Genomic DNA, 13,321 nt, shown 5'->3' with positions numbered 1-13,321 from the left:
TTGTTATTTAACTAATCTAAATAAGTTACAGTAATTTTTGGGTTGACTGTCCCTTTAAGGCAAAGCTTTATCTGGTGTTAGCTTAGAATAAATAGTTACCTACTGACTGCTTGGTGTACCTTACAAATATATTGCTGAGGAATAATTATTAAAAAACGTATATTTAAAGCATTTATACAAACCTAAAGCAATCAGTGAAGCACAGGGGAAATGTCAATAATTATTTTAATTATCAGTGGAGAATAGTAATAAAAATACCAGAAAAAAAAGATGTATTTTTTTTAACCCATGATTCTTACATTGTGATTGATGTAACTTTTAATGCAATGTCATCGATCAATAGAAAAAAACTACAATTGGTATTACAGACTGGAATAAAAGATGTTTAAGGTGATTTATTAAGTTAGAAGGAATCCATGCAGGAAAATCAGTATGAAAGTCAAATCAAATTTATATCATAGGAACCCAGGAAACTCTTACAGTCAGCTAGTCAGCTAACCAGACACAGGATACTGAGCTAAGGAAGAAGTCATATTTGCAACAAAATGCATCTAAAAAGGGGGAAAAAATCAACTCATGCACTATACATGATAAATCCTTCTTGCTGCAGAAGTTTAAGAATATTTCTGAACTTTTCAATGAGTCTTAAGAATCTTGTTAAAGTGTACTGGGACCAAAAAAAGATAATAAAATACATACAATTTGCCAAAACTCCAAATAATGACACAAAACCTCTGGAGTAAGTACTCAATGAAGCTGCCAGTGCCAAAACGTGTGGGACTTGGTAAAGAAATGGGACCTGTGGCAAAATATTGGATAATTCTATCTTGCCAGAAGTATCAGATATGAAAATCATCCTGTGCTAGGTCAAACTATGGAAAATAAAATTAACATTTATTTGTGTTAGAAACAACTATAGAAGTAGTCAATCTACTTAAGGAATTGTCTTCATGGTAGAAAAACTGTCTAGAATCTTGCTCAGAAAATAACTCCATTTACAGCTTTCTGCAATATTCATCTGCCATCTCCTCAGTAAAGTACTGGAAAATGCTCTTTAGACATAGACTACACTAGAATTTCATATAACTAGGGAGTAACTGAAAAACTTAGGGCAGTGTTTCACAAACCCAGTCCTCATAACCCTTAACAGGCCAGAAATTCATTATACCTTAACTAGAGTCAGGTGAAATAATCAGCTCACCCATAGCTAATTTTTTTCACTTGTGCTTTAGGTAAAGGGACACTGAACCCAATTTTTTTTCTTTTGTGATTCATATAGAGCATGCAATTTTAAGCAACTTTCTAATTTATTCCTATTATCAATTTTTCTTTGTTCTCTTGCTATCTTTATATGAAAAAGAGGGCATCTAAGCTAGGGAGCCAGCCAATTGTTGGTTCAGAACCCTGGAGAGCACTTGTTTATTGGTGCTGTCCAATCAGCAAGGACAACCCAGGTTGTTCACCAAAAATGGGCCGGCATCTAAACTTACATTCTTGCTTTTCAAATAAAGTCAAATAAAGATATCAAGAGAATGCAGAAAATTTGATAGTAGGAGTAAATTAGAAAGTTGCTTAAAATTGCATGCTCTATCTAAATTACGAAAGAAAAAATTTGGGTTCAGTGTCCCTTTAACTGCTAAGCCATTTCCCACCTGGGTGCTAATATTATCTTTTCTTTTTTTTCTTTTTGAAAAAAAATTGTTTTAACTTTTTTATTTTTTTTTACAGACTCCCAAGACTTACACTGTTGGAAAGGTTAGGCGATTACAATAGTGGGTCTTGGGGGTCTGTAGCTGCTTAGATGCCTGAGATACAGGCTTATAAGCAGCATGCCCCCTCCTCCTATACTTAACATTGTTAAGTATAAATAAAGTTGCGCGGTGATGTCATCACGTAATTGCGCGCCACGTCACCGCGCCTCACGTGAAGCCCCGGCGATGCCTGTCACTCTACAGGCACGATCGCCGGGGTAGGAGCAGTAAGGAGCCCCCACATCTCCCTCAAGGTGGGAGAGTGCTCATGACGGCTCTGAGCCGTCATTAGCACCAGAGTGAGAAACTCTGTGACGGCTCAGAGCCGTCAGCACTGAAAGGTTTAAGATATAATAAATATCTGGCCTGGAGTTGGGAAACACTGCCCTAGAGCCATGATCTTTGCTAAAAAACCATAAGAAATGTATTCACTCTTGAAGCTGTTGTCTGCCCAAAATGAGAGTCACAATCTAAAACTGAATGATGTACTGTATAGGTGCACCTTAATGATTAGTCTTTTTAATCTGAAGATTAAGAAAGCACTTTCTTATCAAAAAGTAATTTGGTGACTGATATTAAATCAGAACAAAAAAGTTATTATCTGCCTCTTAAAGGGACATTATACACTCATTTTTTCTTTGCATAAATGTTTTGTAGATGATCTATTTATATAGCCCATAAAGTTTTTTTTTTATAAATTGTATAGTTTTGCTTATTTTTAAATAACATTGCTCTGATTTTCAGACTCCTAACCAAGCCCCAAAGTTTTAGGAGAATACCGTCAGCTACCTTCTCCAGCTTGCTCCTGCTTGTGTAAAGGGTCTTTTCATATGCAAAAGAAGGGGGAGGGGGGAGTGTCTTATTTCCCACTTGCAGTGGGCTTTCCAGCTACCTTTTCAACAGAACTAAACTGTGAGCTTCTAAGTAAGTTTTTAAACAGTTTTATACTGGATTTTTATATCAGTATCTGTGCATCTTATTGTTTATAGTAGTGTCCATTACATGCAGTTATATGAAAATAAGTGTATACTGTCCCTTTAAAGTATTTTACTAACTAATCAGAAGAGAGAGAATTGCTCAGTTCTGACATTAAAGGACAGTGTATTGTAATTTTTTTCCCTCTAATTTAATGTGTTCCAAATTATTTATTTTAGCAGCTGGAATGTATGTGTTTTTACCAGTTGTATCCCTGCCTATAATAAAAATGTCAGTACTTAAAGTGATAGTAAATCCTAGTGTTTGTGAAATGCTAGGATTTACCAGTGCAACAAATAAAGGGGACTTTCAGTCATGAAATATAAAAACTTAATGTTGAAAGTCCCTTTATTTGTTTGCAGTATTCACCACGATGAACGTCTCAGGCCGTCCATGGCAGAACGTTATTTTGCACTGATAAAGCATGCAATTTAAAAAGCACATTTTTAAATGCACACTTTCTGAAGTTTCAGTTCCTACTGAGCATGTGCAAAAATGGATTTTGTGATTGGATGATGGCTGTCACATGATACAGGGGGAGGGAAAATTGTATTAACTTTGAAATTTGGTAGAACATATTCTACTGCTCATTTCAAATTCAAAGAAAGTGCTATTGAATTGTGTTTAAGTTGTGTATTTGTCAGTTATTTTAATCTACTGTATTTAGTGATCCTTAACAAAAAGAAAAAAAAGGTAAAATACTTTTAAAATTATGAATAATACATATAGCAATACTTTCTATTAAAGGGACAGTCAAGTAAAAAAAAAACTTTCATGATTTAAATAGGGAATGTAATTTTAAACAACTTTCCTATTTACTTTTATCACCAATTGTGCTTTGTTCTCTTGGTATTCTTAGTTGAATTCTAATTCTAGGAGGTTCATATGCTAATTTCTTAGACCTTGAAGACTGCCTCTAATCTGAATGCATTTTGATCACTAGAGGGCATTAGTTAGTGTGTTTCATATAGATAACATTGAGCTCATGCGCGTGAAGTGGCCTAGGAGTGAGCACTGATTGGCTAAAAAGCAAGTCTGTCAAAAGAACTGAAATAAGGGGACAGTCTGCAGAGGCTTAGATACAAAGTAATCACAGAGGAAAAAAGTGTATTTCTATAACAGTGTTGGATATGCAAAACTGGGGATTGGGTAATAAAGGGATTATCTTTCTTTTTAAACAACAAAAATTCTAGTGCTGACTGTCCCTTTAAGTATAAGCCACTGCTTAGTGCTTTTTATTACAATTAATCAAACTTTTTATATCCCTTTAATGTCCTTTTAACCAATACAGTGTATTAAATGTATTGCTATGCATCCTGAATGCTGTACACTATATATATATACACACACACACATCTATCTCTCTTCTCTCTATCTCATTATTTAATATAAGTACTGAGATATAAAACCATAATATGCAATAATATGCACTTTTATAAATTGCAATAATACGAATTTTGGTTACATTGTATAGACACGGTAGCATGATCATAGTCTTATGCTGGTGTTTATTAAGTCTGTTAAAATATAAATATCATTAAATATGTATCAGCTGTCTCACTGTTTTGTGCAAAAATAAAAGATTTGAACACAATTGTAGGTTGCTGAAGTTTTAGTCGGTCAGTTGGATTTACCACAATGGTATCAATGTATAAGAATGGATTAGACTAAATGGAAATAGTGAAAAAAACATTTAATAACAAATTTACCATTATTAAAAATTATTATAGATACTGTAAAAAAATAAAAATATATATTCTATGGATTTATTTAGCATTTTTTACAGTATTTATAATAATTTTTAATAATATTTTTTTAAAATATTTTGTGTAATATTTTAATAACGCAATGTAAGATTTGTAATTCTTCATATGTGCTAACCCATTAGACCTAAATCACAAACCCTGATGCGCATTACACATTTTTTATTCCTATGTTCTTCACATAGAAAATAAAGTATTTTTTATTATTAAATATATATTCCTATATACTGTGTGTATATATAAATGTATATATATACTGTATATATATATATATATATATATATATATATATGTATATATATATATATATATATAGATATATAGATATATAGATATATATATATAAATAAAAAAATATATATATATATATATATATATACATACACACACACACACACATATATATATATACACACACATATATATAAATATATATATACACACACACACATATATATATATATACAAATATATATACACATATATATATATATATACAGTTCCAGGATAATCACTGTTAGGTGCGCTCCTCCTGAGCGTTCGTTGAGAAAGGATAACCCGGCACACAGGAGAGTGGGCGGGGGACACACCCCCTAAACGAATCCAAGCGCTTGGCTGCAAACTTCAGGCGTGTCTGCCACACACGCCACAGGCAAAGCCGAATACACCAATCCAAGGAGAGAAGTTGCGCTCAATCTTGAAATTTTCTTGAAGAAAAAAGGCACTCCAGGCACGTAGTAAAAAGTAAAAACAACTTTTATTCCAAAATAATTAAAAGAAGGACAAAGTAGTGTAGTCCAGCAAAGAGCCAGCAGTGACTCCAACAATCAGGTTGATGAGCTGATCCTCACGCAGACATGTTTCGTGCGTTTGCGCACTTGATCACTGCTTACCTGAGGATCAGCTCACTCACCTATTTATGACTAAGTTGATTACCAGAAATTTGCATATTTAAAACCTGATTGTGTACCTATATCCACAAGTCGGGCTACTTTAATTATAATACCGGTAGCTAGGAAAAAACATAAAAAGAGTGTACAAAGGGATAATATTGGAAATACATGACATGAGATAATCTGACCATTAATTTGAAAAATTGCTATATATAATGTGAGCTAAATTTCCTGAAATTGCCAAACTGATAAACTATTAGGATACCAACTGTTACAATTGTATATATTTAAACACATTTTTTTCAAGTAGATCTAGACTTAGTATATATGTTAGTTATGTAACAAAAAAGGAAAATCACACTGCCAAAGAAAAATAAAGGTGTCATGCCATTACTGTGACATATAAGTTATTTAATAAGACTTTAGATAGACATATATTAGATAAATACATCTAGGTCACGTCTAATGTTTAATCCTTCTGGTTCACTAGTCTGTAATTTAAACATCCAATAAATTTCCTTTTTATTGAGTAATGACTCTCTATTTCCACCTCTTCTCCACTTGGTAATATGGTCAATACCCTGTATTCTTAATGATGATACATCTGAGTTGTGAATTAGTTTAAAGTGTCTTGATATGGGGGTATCACTATCTTCATCCTCAACTGACCTAAGATGTTGCAGGAATCTGTCTTTGAGGGATCTCTTGGTTTTTCCTGTATATTGGATATTACAAATATCACATGTGAGAAGATAGACTACATGTGTAGTTGCACAATTAATGAAATATCTGATATCATACTCTGTGTTAGTTGTGCTTGAAACAAATTTATCGCCCTCATGTATAAAGTTACAAGTTTTGCAGATGTGTCGTCTGCATTTAAAACATCCCTGTCTTTGTTTAAGCCAGCATCTGTTTATCTTGGGTTTGATATCAGAGGGGGATAAATGATTAGAAAGAGTTTTAGCTCTTTTGGGAATGAAGTCACATCCAGACTTTAAAATCTCTCTGATGGTAGGGTCTGAATACAGAATAGGAAGAGAATCTTTAATGATTGTACATATTTTGTTATATTCTACACTAAAGGTAGTTATAAATTTAATCTTATTATTTTCATTCTTTTTAGTCTTTGACTTGTTGTGTTTATATTGAAGCAACTCAGTTCTTGGGATTTGATCGACGCTTGCTTTAGCTTTTAATAATAGGCCCTCATGATAACCTCGCTGTTTGAATCTTTGAGTGGCTTCACTGGCCTGCTTGTGATATTCTGTTTCACTGGTGCAGTTCCTTTTAATGCGAATATATTCCCCTTTGGGTATGCCTCTTAACACATGCCGGGGATGACATGATTCAAATTTTAAAAGTGTGTTGCCTGCAGTTTCCTTTCTGTACATTTTAGTCTGGATAGTAGATCCAGTCTCACCGCCTTGAACAGTGAGATCCAAAAAGTTCACACTTTCATTGCTGTGAGTGCCTGTGAATTCTATACCTAATTGATTACAGTTGAGGTAATTACAAAAGCTATCTGCCTCAGTTATGTCACATTCTAAGATGAAAAACAGATTGTCTATGTAGCGACAATACTGGATAATCGATCCCTTGAATGGATTGCTATCTCCAAAGACGTGGGACAGCTCCCACCAACCCATGAATAGGTTGGCATAGGAGGGGGCAAATTTAGCCCCCATAGCAGTCCCACGTCTCTGGAGATAATAATCAGTTTGAAACATGAAAAAATTGTGGGTAAGCAAGTATTCAATTGCATTCAGCAAGAAGACCTTAGTTGCTTCTTCAAAGTTATATGATGAATTAACAAAAAAATTGATAGCCATAAGGCCCTTTGAATGCTCAATAGACGTGTAAAGAGATGTCACATCAACAACCATTAACCTATAGTTTGGTTTCCATTCAATGTTAGCAATTTTTTTGATAAATGAAGTGGTGTCTTGTATATAACTAGGAAGTTGACATACTAGAGGTTGTAGGAAAGTGTCAACGAGTTCAGACAATGCTTCGTTCAGGGACCCTATGCCAGCAATAATGGGTCTGCCTGGAGGGGAAAAAGAATTTTTGTGTAATTTGGGGAAATGATGAAAAATGGGAGTTACTGGATTGGATATTAATAATTTTTCTTCCACAGATTGAGTAATAATGTTATTATTACGGGCATATTTAATAATATTCCCAATCTCCCTCTGAAACTTGTTAGTAGGATCTTGTGTCAATTTTAGGTAAACATCTTTTTGACTTAGCTGCCTTTTGGCCTCTGCAATGTAGTCAGTTCTGTTAAGAACGACTACATTGCCGCCCTTGTCAGATGGCCTAATTACAATATTGTCATTCTGTGTAAGCTCCCTGAGAGCTGATTTCTCTTTATATGTTAGATTGTTACATTTTCTATTACCTTTATCTGTCACTTGTTTGTCTAGTTCACGTAATTTGATCTCTACCGTTTTTTGAAAAATATCAATCACTTTTGAACGTGTTTTTAATGTGTTTTAAAGATATGTCCCTCTCTTGTAAATTATCATCTTTAGTGTCCTCTCCTTCTTGTAAGAGAAGATCTAAATCTCTCAAGGTGTTAATTTCAGAAAAGTTAAGATCAGATATAGAACCTACATTATAAATTGCTGCATCATATTCTTTAGTTAAATCAGGTTCACTTTCTGCATTCCCATCCTTCTTGTAAAAATGCTTTTGTAATGTGATTTTTCTGGCAAATCTATTAACGTCTAAGATGGTTTCAAAAACATTGAAGTGATTGGAAGGCACAAAGTTGAGACCTTTAGACAACAAATCTATTTGTGCAGTAGTTAAATTTACAGAGGATAAATTAACAACATTTTTGTCATTTATGCATATTTCTTTCTCTCCTTTTGAGACCTGGTTGTATATACAGATCTCATTTTTTTCTTCTTCTGTGTTTCCCTTGGCTCTTTTGCCACGACCTCGACAGCCTCTGTGTGTTGTTTTTTTCTTACTTCCTGTGTGGCCAATTCCTGTCCGTTTTTTGACTGAGTAGAATTCTCACTGTAGTATTGGACATCAATTTCTTGGAAGACTGCTGCTGCCTCTTCTTCTACTTCATTAACATCACCGTCAGAAGAGTCACATTCATATTCAGTGTCTGAGAATGTGACACTTTTCCCCTTTTTATTTCCTTTACCATTCATTTGTTTGTTCTTATTTTTGTTATTTCTTTTATATCCCTTTCTTAGTGTATCTTCTTGTGTCCATCTATACACTTGATTAGAGTCATAGTCCCTTTTGTCACGTATCATCTTTCTAGATTTGAATTGCCAGAGTTCTCTTTTAAACGTATTCATTTTTAATTCAAATTGTTTGTCGTATTTCTTAAAATCTGGGTCATGTTGATATTTCTTTAGTAATATCTGTGTATCCTTAATCTCTGTTATTAAAGCTGATCTTTGTTTTTCTTTATATGTCACCAGTAGCTCAATTAGGGCAAAAGAACATGAATCCAAAATGGAATTCCATTTTTCTATGAAATCAGGATCAGTTACAATAAATGAAGGAAACTTTCTGATACGTAGACCCCTGGGTATGCGCTTGTCTAATTTATATAGTTTGAAGGACTTGATGTCAAGATCTAATTTAATATCTTTTTTTCTGAGAGCGTCCATATCAAAAAATAGACTGTCCAAAGTGTGAGTGATTTCATTATATGTATCAGGTGTATCATCCTTAAAGTCACTCAACACATATGCATTTTCCATTTTGTCTGATTAAGTTCCTCTGTTTTAGGTAATCCTTACTGGTGATATATTATTGAATAAAAAATATGTATACTTTTAATCTATGTGCTTAAAGGCAGCAGATAAAGTAAATCCAACATTGACAGCTTTAAATGTGAGCAGGCCTAAATGATCTTATTGTGATGTTGTTGGCCCAATTTCTACAGAAAGCAGCAATAATATATATATATGCAGTGTTATCTGCTTTATTGAAAAAAGATTTTGGTGGCTTTGTTGCAACACAGACCCAATATATTCGAAATTGTTCTAGATACCTTGTTGGCTATAGTACGCGATTCTTTTAAGTACTATGTAAGCCTCCAAATACGTTAAAGCAAAAAACGGCAATCCTAGCCGCTTACAGACTTGTGGAAAGTGGTGAAAAAAAGTTATATAGAGTATGCTGGCTCAAGATATATAGTCAACAAGAAATGCCCGGTAGTTGAATGAAACATACAATCTGTTAAACCCACCTCGTCTTCAGCCGGTTACAAAAACATAAGAAAGTGTAGGTGGTGATATATTTGATACTATCGCATCACAGCATAAGAAATCAATTCCAAAGATCACTCACCTACTGACGCCAGTGATGGCTGCACATGTCACAGTGAAGCAGTACGGTACACAGTTCCAGGATAATCACTGTTAGGTGCGCTCCTCCTGAGCGTTCGTTGAGAAAGGATAACCCGGCACACAGGAGAGTGGGCGGGGGACACACCCCCTAAACGAATCCAAGCGCTTGGCTGCAAACTTCAGGCGTGTCTGCCACACACGCCACAGGCAAAGCCGAATACACCAATCCAAGGAGAGAAGTTGCGCTCAATCTTGAAATTTTCTTGAAGAAAAAAGGCACTCCAGGCACGTAGTAAAAAGTAAAAACAACTTTTATTCCAAAATAATTAAAAGAAGGACAAAGTAGTGTAGTCCAGCAAAGAGCCAGCAGTGACTCCAACAATCAGGTTGATGAGCTGATCCTCACGCAGACATGTTTCGTGCGTTTGCGCACTTTTCAAATTAATGGTCAGATTATCTCATGTCATGTATTTCCAATATTATCCCTTTGTACACTCTTTTTATGTTTTTTCCTAGCTACCGGTATTATAATTAAAGTAGCCCGACTTGTGGATATAGGTACACAATCAGGTTTTAAATATGCAAATTTCTGGTAATCAACTTAGTCATAAATAGGTGAGTGAGCTGATCCTCAGGTAAGCAGTGATCAAGTGCGCAAACGCACGAAACATGTCTGCGTGAGGATCAGCTCATCAACCTGATTGTTGGAGTCACTGCTGGCTCTTTGCTGGACTACACTACTTTGTCCTTCTTTTAATTATTTTGGAATAAAAGTTGTTTTTACTTTTTACTACGTGCCTGGAGTGCCTTTTTTCTTCAAGAAAATTTCAAGATTGAGCGCAACTTCTCTCCTTGGATTGGTGTATTCGGCTTTGCCTGTGGCGTGTGTGGCAGACACGCCTGAAGTTTGCAGCCAAGCGCTTGGATTCGTTTAGGGGGTGTGTCCCCCGCCCACTCTCCTGTGTGCCGGGTTATCCTTTCTCAACGAACGCTCAGGAGGAGCGCACCTAACAGTGATTATCCTGGAACTGTGTACCGTACTGCTTCACTGTGACATGTGCAGCCATCACTGGCGTCAGTAGGTGAGTGATCTTTGGAATTGATTTCTTATGCTGTGATGCGATAGTATCAAATATATCACCACCTACACTTTCTTATGTTTTTGTAACCGGCTGAAGACGAGGTGGGTTTAACAGATTGTATGTTTCATTCAACTACCGGGCATTTCTTGTTGACTATATATCTTGAGCCAGCATACTCTATATAACTTTTTTTCACCACTTTCCACAAGTCTGTAAGCGGCTAGGATTGCCGTTTTTTGCTTTAACGTATTTGGAGGCTTACATAGTACTTAAAAGAATCGCGTACTATAGCCAACAAGGTATCTAGAACAATTTCGAATATATTGGGTCTGTGTTGCAACAAAGCCACCAAAATCTTTTTTCAATAAAGCAGATAACACTGCATATATATATATTATTGCTGCTTTCTGTAGAAATTGGGCCAACAACATCACAATAAGATCATTTAGGCCTGCTCACATTTAAAGCTGTCAATGTTGGATTTACTTTATCTGCTGCCTTTAAGCACATAGATTAAAAGTATACATATTTTTTATTCAATAATATATCACCAGTAAGGATTACCTAAAACAGAGGAACTTAATCAGACAAAATGGAAAATGCATATGTGTTGAGTGACTTTAAGGATGATACACCTGATACATATAATGAAATCACTCACACTTTGGACAGTCTATTTTTTGATATGGACGCTCTCAGAAAAAAAGATATTAAATTAGATCTTGACATCAAGTCCTTCAAACTATATAAATTAGACAAGCGCATACCCAGGGGTCTACGTATCAGAAAGTTTCCTTCATTTATTGTAACTGATCCTGATTTCATAGAAAAATGGAATTCCATTTTGGATTCATGTTCTTTTGCCCTAATTGAGCTACTGGTGACATATAAAGAAAAACAAAGATCAGCTTTAATAACAGAGATTAAGGATACACAGATATTACTAAAGAAATATCAACATGACCCAGATTTTAAGAAATACGACAAACAATTTGAATTAAAAATGAATACGTTTAAAAGAGAACTCTGGCAATTCAAATCTAGAAAGATGATACGTGACAAAAGGGACTATGACTCTAATCAAGTGTATAGATGGACACAAGAAGATACACTAAGAAAGGGATATAAAAGAAATAACAAAAATAAGAACAAACAAATGAATGGTAAAGGAAATAAAAAGGGGAAAAGTGTCACATTCTCAGACACTGAATATGAATGTGACTCTTCTGACGGTGATGTTAATGAAGTAGAAGAAGAGGTAGCAGCAGTCTTCCAAGAAATTGATGTCCAATACTACAGTGAGAATTCTACTCAGTCAAAAAACGGACAGGAATTGGCCACACAGGAAGTAAGAAAAAAACAACACACAGAGGCTGTCGAGGTCGTGGCAAAAGAGCCAAGGGAAACACAGAAGAAGAAAAAAATGAGATCTGTATATACAACCAGGTCTCAAAAGGAGAGAAAGAAATATGCATAAATGACAAAAATGTTGTTAATTTATCCTCTGTAAATTTAACTACTGCACAAATAGATTTGTTGTCTAAAGGTCTCAACTTTGTGCCTTCCAATCACTTCAATGTTTTTGAAACCATCTTAGACGTTAATAGATTTGCCAGAAAAATCACATTACAAAAGCATTTTTACAAGAAGGATGGGAATGCAGAAAGTGAACCTGATTTAACTAAAGAATATGATGCAGCAATTTATAATGTAGGTTCTATATCTGATCTTAACTTTTCTGAAATTAACACCTTGAGAGATTTAGATCTTCTCTTACAAGAAGGAGAGGACACTAAAGATGATAATTTACAAGAGAGGGACATATCTTTAAAACACATTAAAAACAAAAGCACATTCTATCCTTTTAAGACACGTTCAAAAGTGATTGATATTTTTCAAAAAACGGTAGAGATCAAATTACGTGAACTAGACAAACAAGTGACAGATAAAGGTAATAGAAAATGTAACAATCTAACATATAAAGAGAAATCAGCTCTCAGGGAGCTTACACAGAATGACAATATTGTAATTAGGCCATCTGACAAGGGCGGCAATGTAGTCGTTCTTAACAGAACTGACTACATTGCAGAGGCCAAAAGGCAGCTAAGTCAAAAAGATGTTTACCTAAAATTGACACAAGATCCTACTAACAAGTTTCAGAGGGAGATTGGGAATATTATTAAATATGCCCGTAATAATAACATTATTACTCAATCTGTGGAAGAAAAATTATTAATATCCAATCCAGTAACTCCCATTTTTCATCATTTCCCCAAATTACACAAAAATTCTTTTTCCCCTCCAGGCAGACCCATTATTGCTGGCATAGGGTCCCTGAACGAAGCATTGTCTGAACTCGTTGACACTTTCCTACAACCTCTAGTATGTCAACTTCCTAGTTATATACAAGACACCACTTCATTTATCAAAAAAATTGCTAACATTGAATGGAAACCAAACTATAGGTTAATGGTTGTTGATGTGACATCTCTTTACACGTCTATTGAGCATTCAAAGGGCCTTATGGCT

The sequence above is a fragment of the Bombina bombina genome, chromosome 4 (assembly GCF_027579735.1).
Source record: "Bombina bombina isolate aBomBom1 chromosome 4, aBomBom1.pri, whole genome shotgun sequence".
NCBI classification, from domain to species: Eukaryota; Metazoa; Chordata; class Amphibia; order Anura; family Bombinatoridae; genus Bombina; species Bombina bombina.
Note: the sequence above shows the minus strand (reverse complement) of the source record.